The sequence below is a fragment of the Scyliorhinus torazame genome, chromosome 23 (genome assembly GCF_047496885.1).
Source record: "Scyliorhinus torazame isolate Kashiwa2021f chromosome 23, sScyTor2.1, whole genome shotgun sequence".
In the NCBI taxonomy this organism is placed as follows: domain Eukaryota; kingdom Metazoa; phylum Chordata; class Chondrichthyes; order Carcharhiniformes; family Scyliorhinidae; genus Scyliorhinus; species Scyliorhinus torazame.
Genome location: NC_092729.1, coordinates 57,263,286 through 57,273,080, shown reverse-complemented (window position 1 = coordinate 57,273,080; position 9,795 = coordinate 57,263,286).

Sequence of the window (9,795 nt, the reverse complement as noted above, 5' to 3'; positions counted from 1 at the left end):
TCCAGGCCACTCCCGGCCAGCCCACACACACACTCCAGGCCACTCCCGGCCAGCCCACACACACACTACAGTGGAACCCTTTCTGCTCACTCTTTCTAAACCCCTTCCTAATATGGAGTCCTCTGTGAAATTGCTCTTTACCTTAAACTGATCAACAATTAGAATTCCAGTTCACTAATCCCCATATTTAACTGAAATCCTCCATCCCTGACAACACTCCATTAAATACCCTTTGTTTTGTCTCCAAGATCCTCACATCCTTTTGTATATTTAGCGGCAGAACAAGAAGCAATTATTCAGCTATGGTCCTCTCTATAAACCTGGTTATAACTCTATAGGCTATTGGCAAAGTGTTAGAAAGTGGGATTCAAATACTCAGGTGGTTGGATTTGACCTGCCCAGTCCAGATGGGCAGAATGGCCTTTCTGTGCTCTGGACCTCGATGACTCTGTGATCCTAACCCTTCATTTAGGGGTCTCCGCCTCTATTGATCAAGTTAAATATCTTCTGAGGTTTTTCCAATCTTATCACCATGACCTTCCAGTGCAAAGTGTGGACATGTCCCCGCTCCCTTCCTGTACACTTTTTAAACTTGTCCCGTTTAGTTTATATTTCCTGTCCTCTGCCCTCCTCCCTAATGCATCACCCACACGACAGTGATTTAAATTTACTTTCCCCGTGACCCTCCCTTTCACAGATCTGGGAACATGCTGCTGAAGATTGCTGCTACCCTGCTCACTGTGTCATTGCTGAGTGTCTGTCATTTGTGAATGTTGAAATTCTTTCCATTGAAACCTATCGCAGTGAATTGTATCTTGAAGAGCAATTGTCCTCATGTGGACCCCGAGGTGAACATCAATGTCTCCTCCCCTCCTGTCTGAATAACTGTCATTCACCGCTTCTCTCTGTTTTCTGTTTCTTAGCCAATATCACATTCTCACTGTCACAGACCCTTTAATCCACGGCTTTGGGACTCGAGAACAACTCTAATAAATGACATTTGATCACAATATGTCCCAGTACATACATTCATATCAGTTCCCTCATTAATCCTCCAGTTATTTTGAAATATAACTGCAATAACAACATGCGATGTGATTTCCCACGAATGTCGCCGTGTTTCTGGTCACATAACACCATTTCCTCGCGAAGGAGCAATATTCCTGTTGCCCAGTCTGACCCCTAGAAATGTCCTGGTGACTAACATTATACTGACTGCTCTGTCACTCCAGGGTTTATCCCTCTCTCTCCTTTAATAAACAGGATGGGACAGTGAAAATGCCCCAGTCCCCTGGAACCACTCAGATATCAATGAGGATTGAGTATCAGGGTCAGTGTGTCCACTATTTCCACACTCCATCCCTCAGTCACTGTCACACAACCAATCCAGACCCGGCTAATCTTCTATTTCATTGTGATATAAAAAGTATTGGATTGAAAGGGGTTAACTGAGCCTGTTTGTTTAGTGACTGTGATTAATGTCAGGTTCTGTGGATCTAACCGTGTCACTGGAGGGTTTGTCTCTGCTATTAATAAGCGATTCCTTTCACTGTGTTATCCCAAAGAGTCAGCGGGAGCGTCAATTCCAACACTGCCAGAGATCAGCGGCTCCAGAGAGACCGAGAGGAGGGAGCAGAATCTGGGAACTACCCACAGGAACGTTACAGCAATGGATCAGAATCTGGGAACTACCCACAGGAACGTTACAGCAATGGATCAGAATCTGGGAACTAACCACAGGAACGTTACAGCAATGGATCAGAATCTGGGAACTACCCACAGGAACATTACAGCAATGGATCAGAATCTGGGATCTAACCACAGGGACTTTACATCAATGGACAGGAGTTTATCTTGGGGTCTTTATTGGATTGCTCGAGATCCTTTCCTTTCAGCATATTGGATCCAAGATCTACTCTGGATAATTCAGGCGGGTTATTATCCGCTCCTGGCTGTTGTCGGTGTCCCTGGTAAGTCTCCCTGCCCAGTTATTTATTGTTTCAACTACTTTAAGTGTATTATTGCTCTGGCCATTTCCAGCTTGGAAAGATTGAATGCATGTTCTTCAGTTCCAGTCACTAACCTCAGTCCCTATCCAGTATCCACACACCGCTCTCTGGCTGAAATCGGAGACTGGGGTCACAATCTCCGCGCTCCCTTTGTCACGGAAATTATTTATATCCAGATGTTCTTTCTATTCCCAATCCTGCCGTCTTTCCATCGCCTCATCACAGCTGCAGAATAATCCATCATCTGTGTCTCTGTTAAATCCAGACTCGGCTATTGCGATTAAATTCTAGTCACCCAATTGGTGTTATAAATCTTCATGAAGCACAGATCACCCCCAACTCTGCTGTCCATATCCTAACCCACACACAATGCCAGTCACGTACCAACCCTCTGCTCACTGATCTACATTGGTTCCCAATCTGGCAGCATCTCAATATCAATGTTCTCATTCTGTGATTGAAATTCTCCACAGTCTCACGCAATAATTTATACCATTTCCAACGAAAGTGAAAACAGTTAATTTTCATTCCATGTCCAGTTCTGCTATTGGGAAGTTACTGGAGGTGATGAGGATGAGTTTCTGGAGGTTGTGTTATTGGGACGTTAGTGGAGGTGATGTGGATGTGTTTCTGGAGGGTGCGTTATTGGCGAGTTAGTGGAGGTGATGTGGATGTGATTCTGGAGGTTGTGTTATTGGGAAGTTAGTGGAGGGGCTGTGGATGTGTTTATGGAGGGTGGGTTATTGGGAAGTTAGTGGAGGTGATGTGGATGTGTTTCTGGAGGTTGTGTTATTGGGAAGTTAGTGGAGGTGATGTGGATGTGTTTCTGGAGATTGTGTTATTGGGAAGTTAGTGAGGAGATGTGGATGTGTTTCTGGAGGTTGTGTTATTGAGATGTTAGATGAGGTGATGAGGATCTGTTTCTGGAGGTTGTGTTATTGGGAAGTTAGTGGAGGTGATGAGGATGTGTTTCTGGACGTTGTGTTATTGGGAAGTTAGTGGAGGTGATGTGGATGTGTTTCTGGAGGTTGTGTTATTGGGAGGTTAGTGGAGGAAATGAGGATGGGTTTCTGGAGGTTGTGTTATTGGGAAGTTAGTGGAGGTGATGAGGATGTGTTTCTGGAGGTGGTGTGATTGGGAAGTTAGTGGAGGTGATGAGGATGTGTTTAGGTAGGGTGTGTTATTGGGAAGTTACTGGAGGTGATGATGATGGGTTACTGGAGGCTGTGTTATGGGGAAGTTAGTGAGGAGATGTGGATGTGTTTCTGGAGGTTGTGTTATTAAGAGGTTAGATGAGGTGATGAGGATGTGTTTCTGGAGGTTGTGTTATTGGGAAGTTAGAGAAGGTGATGAGGATCTGTTTCTGGAGGTTGTGTTATTGGGAAGTTATTGGAGGTGATGAGGATGTGGTTCTGGAGGTTGTGTTATTGGGAAGTTAGTGGAGGTGATGAGGATGGGTTTCTGTAGGTTGTGTTATTGGGAAGTTATTGGAGGTGATGTGGATGTGGTTCTGGAGGTTGTGTTATTGGGAGGTTAGTGGAGGTGATGAGGATGTGGTTCTGGAGGTTGTGTTATTGGGAAGTTAGTGGAGGTGATGAGGATGGGTTTCTGGAGGTTGTGTATTTGGGAGGTTAGTGGAGGTGATGTGGATGTGTTTCTGGAGGTTGTATTTTTGGGAAGTTAGTGAGGAGATGTGGATGTGTTTCTGGAGGTTGCGTTATTGAGATGTTAGATGAGGTGATGAGGATGGGTTTCTGGAGGTGGTGTTATAGGGAAGTTAGTGGAGATGATGAGGATGTGTTTCTGTAGGTTGTTTTATTGGGAAGTTAGTGGAGGTGATGAGCATGTGTTTCTGGAGGTTGTGTTATTGATAAGCTAGTGGAGGTGATGAGGATTTGTTTCTGTAGGTTGCGTTGTTGGGAAGTTTGTGGAGGTGATGAGGATGGGTTACTGGAGGTTGTGTTATTGGGAAGTTATTGGAGATGATGTGGATGTGTTTCTGGAGGTTGTGTTATTGGGACGATAGTGGAGGTGATGAGGATGTGTTTCTGGTAGTTGTGTCATTGAGGAGTTAGTGGACGTGATCTGGATGTGTTTCTGGAGGTTGTGTTATTGGGAAGTTAGAGGAGGTGAAGAGGATCTGTTTCTGGAGGTTCTGTTATTGGGGAGTTAGTGGAGGTGATGAGGATGTGTTTCTGGAGGTTGTGTTATTGGGAAGGTAGTAGAGGTGATGAGGATGTGTTTATGGAGTTTGTGTTATTGGGAAGTGATTGGAGGTGATATGGATGTGTTTCTGGAGGTTGTGTTATTGGGAAGTTAGTGGAGCTGATGAGGATGTGTTTCTGGAGGTTGTGTTATTGGGAAGGTAGTGGAGGTGATGAGGATGTGTTTCTGGAGGTTGTGTTATTGGGAGGTTAATGGAGGTGATGAGGATGTGTTTCTGGAGGTTGTGTTATTGGGAAGTTAGTGGAGGTGATGAGGATGTGTTTCTGTGGGTTGTGTTATTGGGAAGTTAGTAGAGGTGAAGAGGATGTGTTTCTGGAGGTTGTGTTATTGGGAAGTTAGTGGACGTGAGCTGGATGTGTTTCTGGAGGTTGTGTTATTGGGAAGTTAGTGGAGGTAAAGTGGATCTGTTTCTGGAGGTTCTGTTATTGGGAAGTTAGTGGAGGTGATGAGGATGTGTTTCTGGAGGTTGTGTTATTTGGAAGTTAGTGGAGCTGATGAGGATGTGTTTCTGGAGGTTGTGTTATTGGGAAGTTAGTGGACGTGATCTGGATGTGTTTCTGGAGGTTGTGTTATTGGGAAGTTAGTGGAGGTAAAGAGGATCTGTTTCTGGAGGTTCTGTTATTGGGGAGTTAGTGGAGGTGATGTGGATGTGTTTCTGGGGGTTGTGTTATTGGGAAGTTAGTGGAGGTGATGAGGATGTGTTTCTGGAGGTTGTGTTATTGGGAAGTTAGTGGAGGTGATGAGGATGTGTTTCTGGAGGTTGTGTTATTGGGAAATTAGTGGAGGTGATGAGGATGTGTGTCTGGAGGTTGTGTTATTTGGAAGGTAGTGGAGCTGATGAGGATGTGTTTCTGGAGGTTGTGTTATTGGGAAGGTAGTGGAGGTGATGAGGATGTGTTTCTGGAGGTTGTGATATTGGGAAGTTAGTGGAGGTGATCTGGATGTGTTTCTGGAGGTTGTGTTATTGGAAAGTTAGTGGAGGTGATGTGGATGTGTTTCTGGAGGTTGTGTTATTGGGAAGTCAATGGAGGTGATGAGGATGTGTTTCTGGAGGTTGTGTTATTGGAAAGTTAGTGGAGGTGATGTGGATGTGTATATGGAGGTTGTGTTATTGGGAAGTTAATGGAGGTGATGAGGATGTGTTTCTGGAGGTTGTATTTTTGGGAAGTTAGTGGAGTTGATGAGGATGTGTTTCTGGGGGTTGTGTTATTGGGAAGTCAGTAGAGGTGAAGAGGATGTGTTTCTGGAGGTTGTGTTATTGGGAAGTTAGTGGAGGTGATGAGGATGTGTTTCTGGAGGTTGTGTTATTGGGAAGTTAGTGGAGGTGATGTGGATGTGTTTCTGGAGGTTGTGTTATTGGGAAGGTAGTGGAGGTGATGAGGTTGTGTTTCTGGAGGTTGTGTTATTGGGAAGTTAGAAGAGGTAAAGAGGATCTGTTTCTGGAGGTTCTGTTATTGGGGAGTTAGTGGAGGTGATGTGGATGTGTTTCTGGGGGTTGTGTTATTGGGAAATTAGTGGAGGTGATGAGGATGTGTTTCTGAAGGTTGTGTTATTGGGAAGTTAGTGGAGGTGATGAGGATGTGTTTCTGGGGGTTGTGTTATTGGGAAGTTAGAAGAGGTGAAGAGGATGTGTTTGTGGAGGTTGTGTTATTGGGAAGTTAGTGGACGTGATCTGGATGTGTTTCTGGAGTTTGTTTTATTGGGAATTTAGTGGAGGTAAAGAGGATCTGTTTCTGGAGGTTTTGTTATTGGGGAGTTAGTGGAGGTGATGTGGATGTATTTCTGGAGGTTGTGTTATTGGGAAGGTAGTAGAGGTGATGAGGATGTGTTTATGGAGGTTGTGTTATTTGGAAGGTAGTGGAGCTGATGAGGATGTGTTTCTGGAGGTTGTGTTTTTGGGAAGGTAGTGGAGGTGATGAGGTTGTGTTTCTGGAGGTTGTGTTATTGTTAAGTTAGTGGACGTGATCTGGATGTGTTTCTGGGGGTTGTGTTATTGGGAAGTTAGTAGAGGTGAAGAGGATATGTTTCTGGAGGTTGTGTTATTGGGAAGTTAGTGGAAGTGAGGAGGATGTGTTTCTGGAGGTTGTATTATTGGGAAGATAGTGGAGGTGATGAGGATGTGTTTCTGTGGGTTGTGTTATTGGGAAGTTAGTAGAGGTGAAGAGGATGTGTTTCTGGAGGTTGTGTTATTGGGAAGTTAGTGGACGTGAGCTGGATGTGTTTCTGGAGGTTGTGTTATTGGGAAGTTAGTGGAGGTAAAGTGGATCTGTTTCTGGAGGTTCTGTTATTGGGAAGTTAGTGGAGGTGATGAGGATGTGTTTCTGGAGGTTGTGTTATTTGGAAGTTAGTGGAGCTGATGAGGATGTGTTTCTGGAGGTTGTGTTATTGGGAAGTTAGTGGACGTGATCTGGATGTGTTTCTGGAGGTTGTGTTATTGGGAAGTTAGTGGAGGTAAAGAGGATCTGTTTCTGGAGGTTCTGTTATTGGGGAGTTAGTGGAGGTGATGTGGATGTGTTTCTGGGGGTTGTGTTATTGGGAAGTTAGTGGAGGTGATGAGGATGTGTTTCTGGAGGTTGTGTTATTGGGAAGTTAGTGGAGGTGATGAGGATGTGTTTCTGGAGGTTGTGTTATTGGGAAATTAGTGGAGGTGATGAGGATGTGTGTCTGGAGGTTGTGTTATTTGGAAGGTAGTGGAGCTGATGAGGATGTGTTTCTGGAGGTTGTGTTATTGGGAAGGTAGTGGAGGTGATGAGGATGTGTTTCTGGAGGTTGTGATATTGGGAAGTTAGTGGAGGTGATCTGGATGTGTTTCTGGAGGTTGTGTTATTGGAAAGTTAGTGGAGGTGATGTGGATGTGTTTCTGGAGGTTGTGTTATTGGGAAGTCAATGGAGGTGATGAGGATGTGTTTCTGGAGGTTGTGTTATTGGAAAGTTAGTGGAGGTGATGTGGATGTGTATATGGAGGTTGTGTTATTGGGAAGTTAATGGAGGTGATGAGGATGTGTTTCTGGAGGTTGTATTTTTGGGAAGTTAGTGGAGTTGATGAGGATGTGTTTCTGGGGGTTGTGTTATTGGGAAGTCAGTAGAGGTGAAGAGGATGTGTTTCTGGAGGTTGTGTTATTGGGAAGTTAGTGGAGGTGATGAGGATGTGTTTCTGGAGGTTGTGTTATTGGGAAGTTAGTGGAGGTGATGTGGATGTGTTTCTGGAGGTTGTGTTATTGGGAAGGTAGTGGAGGTGATGAGGTTGTGTTTCTGGAGGTTGTGTTATTGGGAAGTTAGAAGAGGTAAAGAGGATCTGTTTCTGGAGGTTCTGTTATTGGGGAGTTAGTGGAGGTGATGTGGATGTGTTTCTGGGGGTTGTGTTATTGGGAAATTAGTGGAGGTGATGAGGATGTGTTTCTGAAGGTTGTGTTATTGGGAAGTTAGTGGAGGTGATGAGGATGTGTTTCTGGGGGTTGTGTTATTGGGAAGTTAGAAGAGGTGAAGAGGATGTGTTTGTGGAGGTTGTGTTATTGGGAAGTTAGTGGACGTGATCTGGATGTGTTTCTGGAGTTTGTTTTATTGGGAATTTAGTGGAGGTAAAGAGGATCTGTTTCTGGAGGTTTTGTTATTGGGGAGTTAGTGGAGGTGATGTGGATGTATTTCTGGAGGTTGTGTTATTGGGAAGGTAGTAGAGGTGATGAGGATGTGTTTATGGAGGTTGTGTTATTTGGAAGGTAGTGGAGCTGATGAGGATGTGTTTCTGGAGGTTGTGTTTTTGGGAAGGTAGTGGAGGTGATGAGGTTGTGTTTCTGGAGGTTGTGTTATTGTTAAGTTAGTGGACGTGATCTGGATGTGTTTCTGGGGGTTGTGTTATTGGGAAGTTAGTAGAGGTGAAGAGGATATGTTTCTGGAGGTTGTGTTATTGGGAAGTTAGTGGAAGTGAGGAGGATGTGTTTCTGGAGGTTGTATTATTGGGAAGATAGTGGAGGTAAAGAGGATCTGTTTCTGGAGGTTCTGTTATTGGGGAGTTAATGGAGGTGAGGTGGATGTGTTTCTGGAGGTTGTGTTATTGGGAAGGTAGTAGAGGTGATCTGGATGTGTTTCTGGAGGTTGTGTTATTGGGAAGTTATTGGAGGTGATGTGGATGTGTTTCTGGAGGTTGTGTTATTGGGAAGTTAGTGGAGGTGATGAGGATGTGTTTCTGGAGGTTGTGTCATTGGGAAGTTAGTGGAGTTGATGAGGATGTGTTTCTGCAGGTTGTGTTATTGGGAAGTTAATGGAGGTGATGAGGATTTGTTTCTGGAGGTTGTGTTATTGGAAAGTTAGTGGTTGTGATGAGGATGTGTTTCTGGAGTTTGTGTGATTGGGAAGTTATTGGAGGTGATGTGGATGTGGTTCTGGAGGTTGTGTTATTGGGAAGTTAGTGGAGGTGATGAGGATGTGTTTCTGGAGGTTGTGTTATTGGGAAGTTAGTGGAGGTGATGTGGATGTGATTCTGGAGGTTGTGTTATTGGGAAGTTAATGGAGGCGATGAGGATGTGTTTCTGGAGGTTGTGTTATTGGGAAGTTAGTGGAGGTGATGGGGATGGGTTTCTGGAGGTTGTGTTATTGGGAAGTTAGTGGAGGTGATGTGGATGTGTTTCTGGAGGTTGTGTTATTGGGAAGTTATTGGAGGTGATGTGGATGTGGTTCTGGAGGTTGTGTTATTGGGAAGTTAGTGGAGGTGATGAGGATGTGTTTCTGGAGGTTGTGTTATTGGGAAGTTAGTGGAAGTGAGGAGGATGTGTTTCTGGAGGTTGTATTATTGGGAAGATAGTGGAGGTAAAGAGGATCTGTTTCTGGAGGTTCTGTTATTGGGGTTAATGGAGGTGAGGTGGATGTGTTTCTGGAGGTTGTGTTATTGGGAAGGTAGTAGAGGTGATCTGGATGTGTTTCTGGAGGTTGTGTTATTGGGAAGTTATTGGAGGTGATGTGGATGTGTTTCTGGAGGTTGTATTATTGGGAAGTTAGTGGAGGTGATGAGGATGTGTTTCTGGAGGTCGTGTCATTGGGACGTTAGTGGAGTTGATGAGGATGTGTTTCTGCAGGTTGTGTTATTGGGAAGTTAATGGAGGTGATGAGGATTTGTTTCTGGAGGTTGTGTTATTGGAAAGTTAGTGGTTGTGATGAGGATGTGTTTCTGGAGTTTGTGTGATTGGGAAGTTATTGGAGGTGATGTGGATGTGGTTCTGGAGGTTGTGTTATTGGGAAGTTAGTGGAGGTGATGAGGATGTGTTTCTGGAGGTTGTGTTATTGGGAAGTTAGTGGAGGTGATGTGGATGTGATTCTGGAGGTTGTGTTATTGGGAAGTTAATGGAGGCGATGAGGATGTGTTTCTGGAGGTTGTGTTATTGGGAAGTTAGTGGAGGTGATGGGGATGGGTTTCTGGAGGTTGTGTTATTGGGAAGTTAGTGGAGGTGATGTGGATGTGTTTCTGGAGGTTGTGTTATTGGGAAGTCAATGAAGGTGAAGAGGATGTGTTTCTGGAGGTTGTGTTATTGGAAAGTTAGTGGAGGTGATGTGGATGTGCATCTGGCGG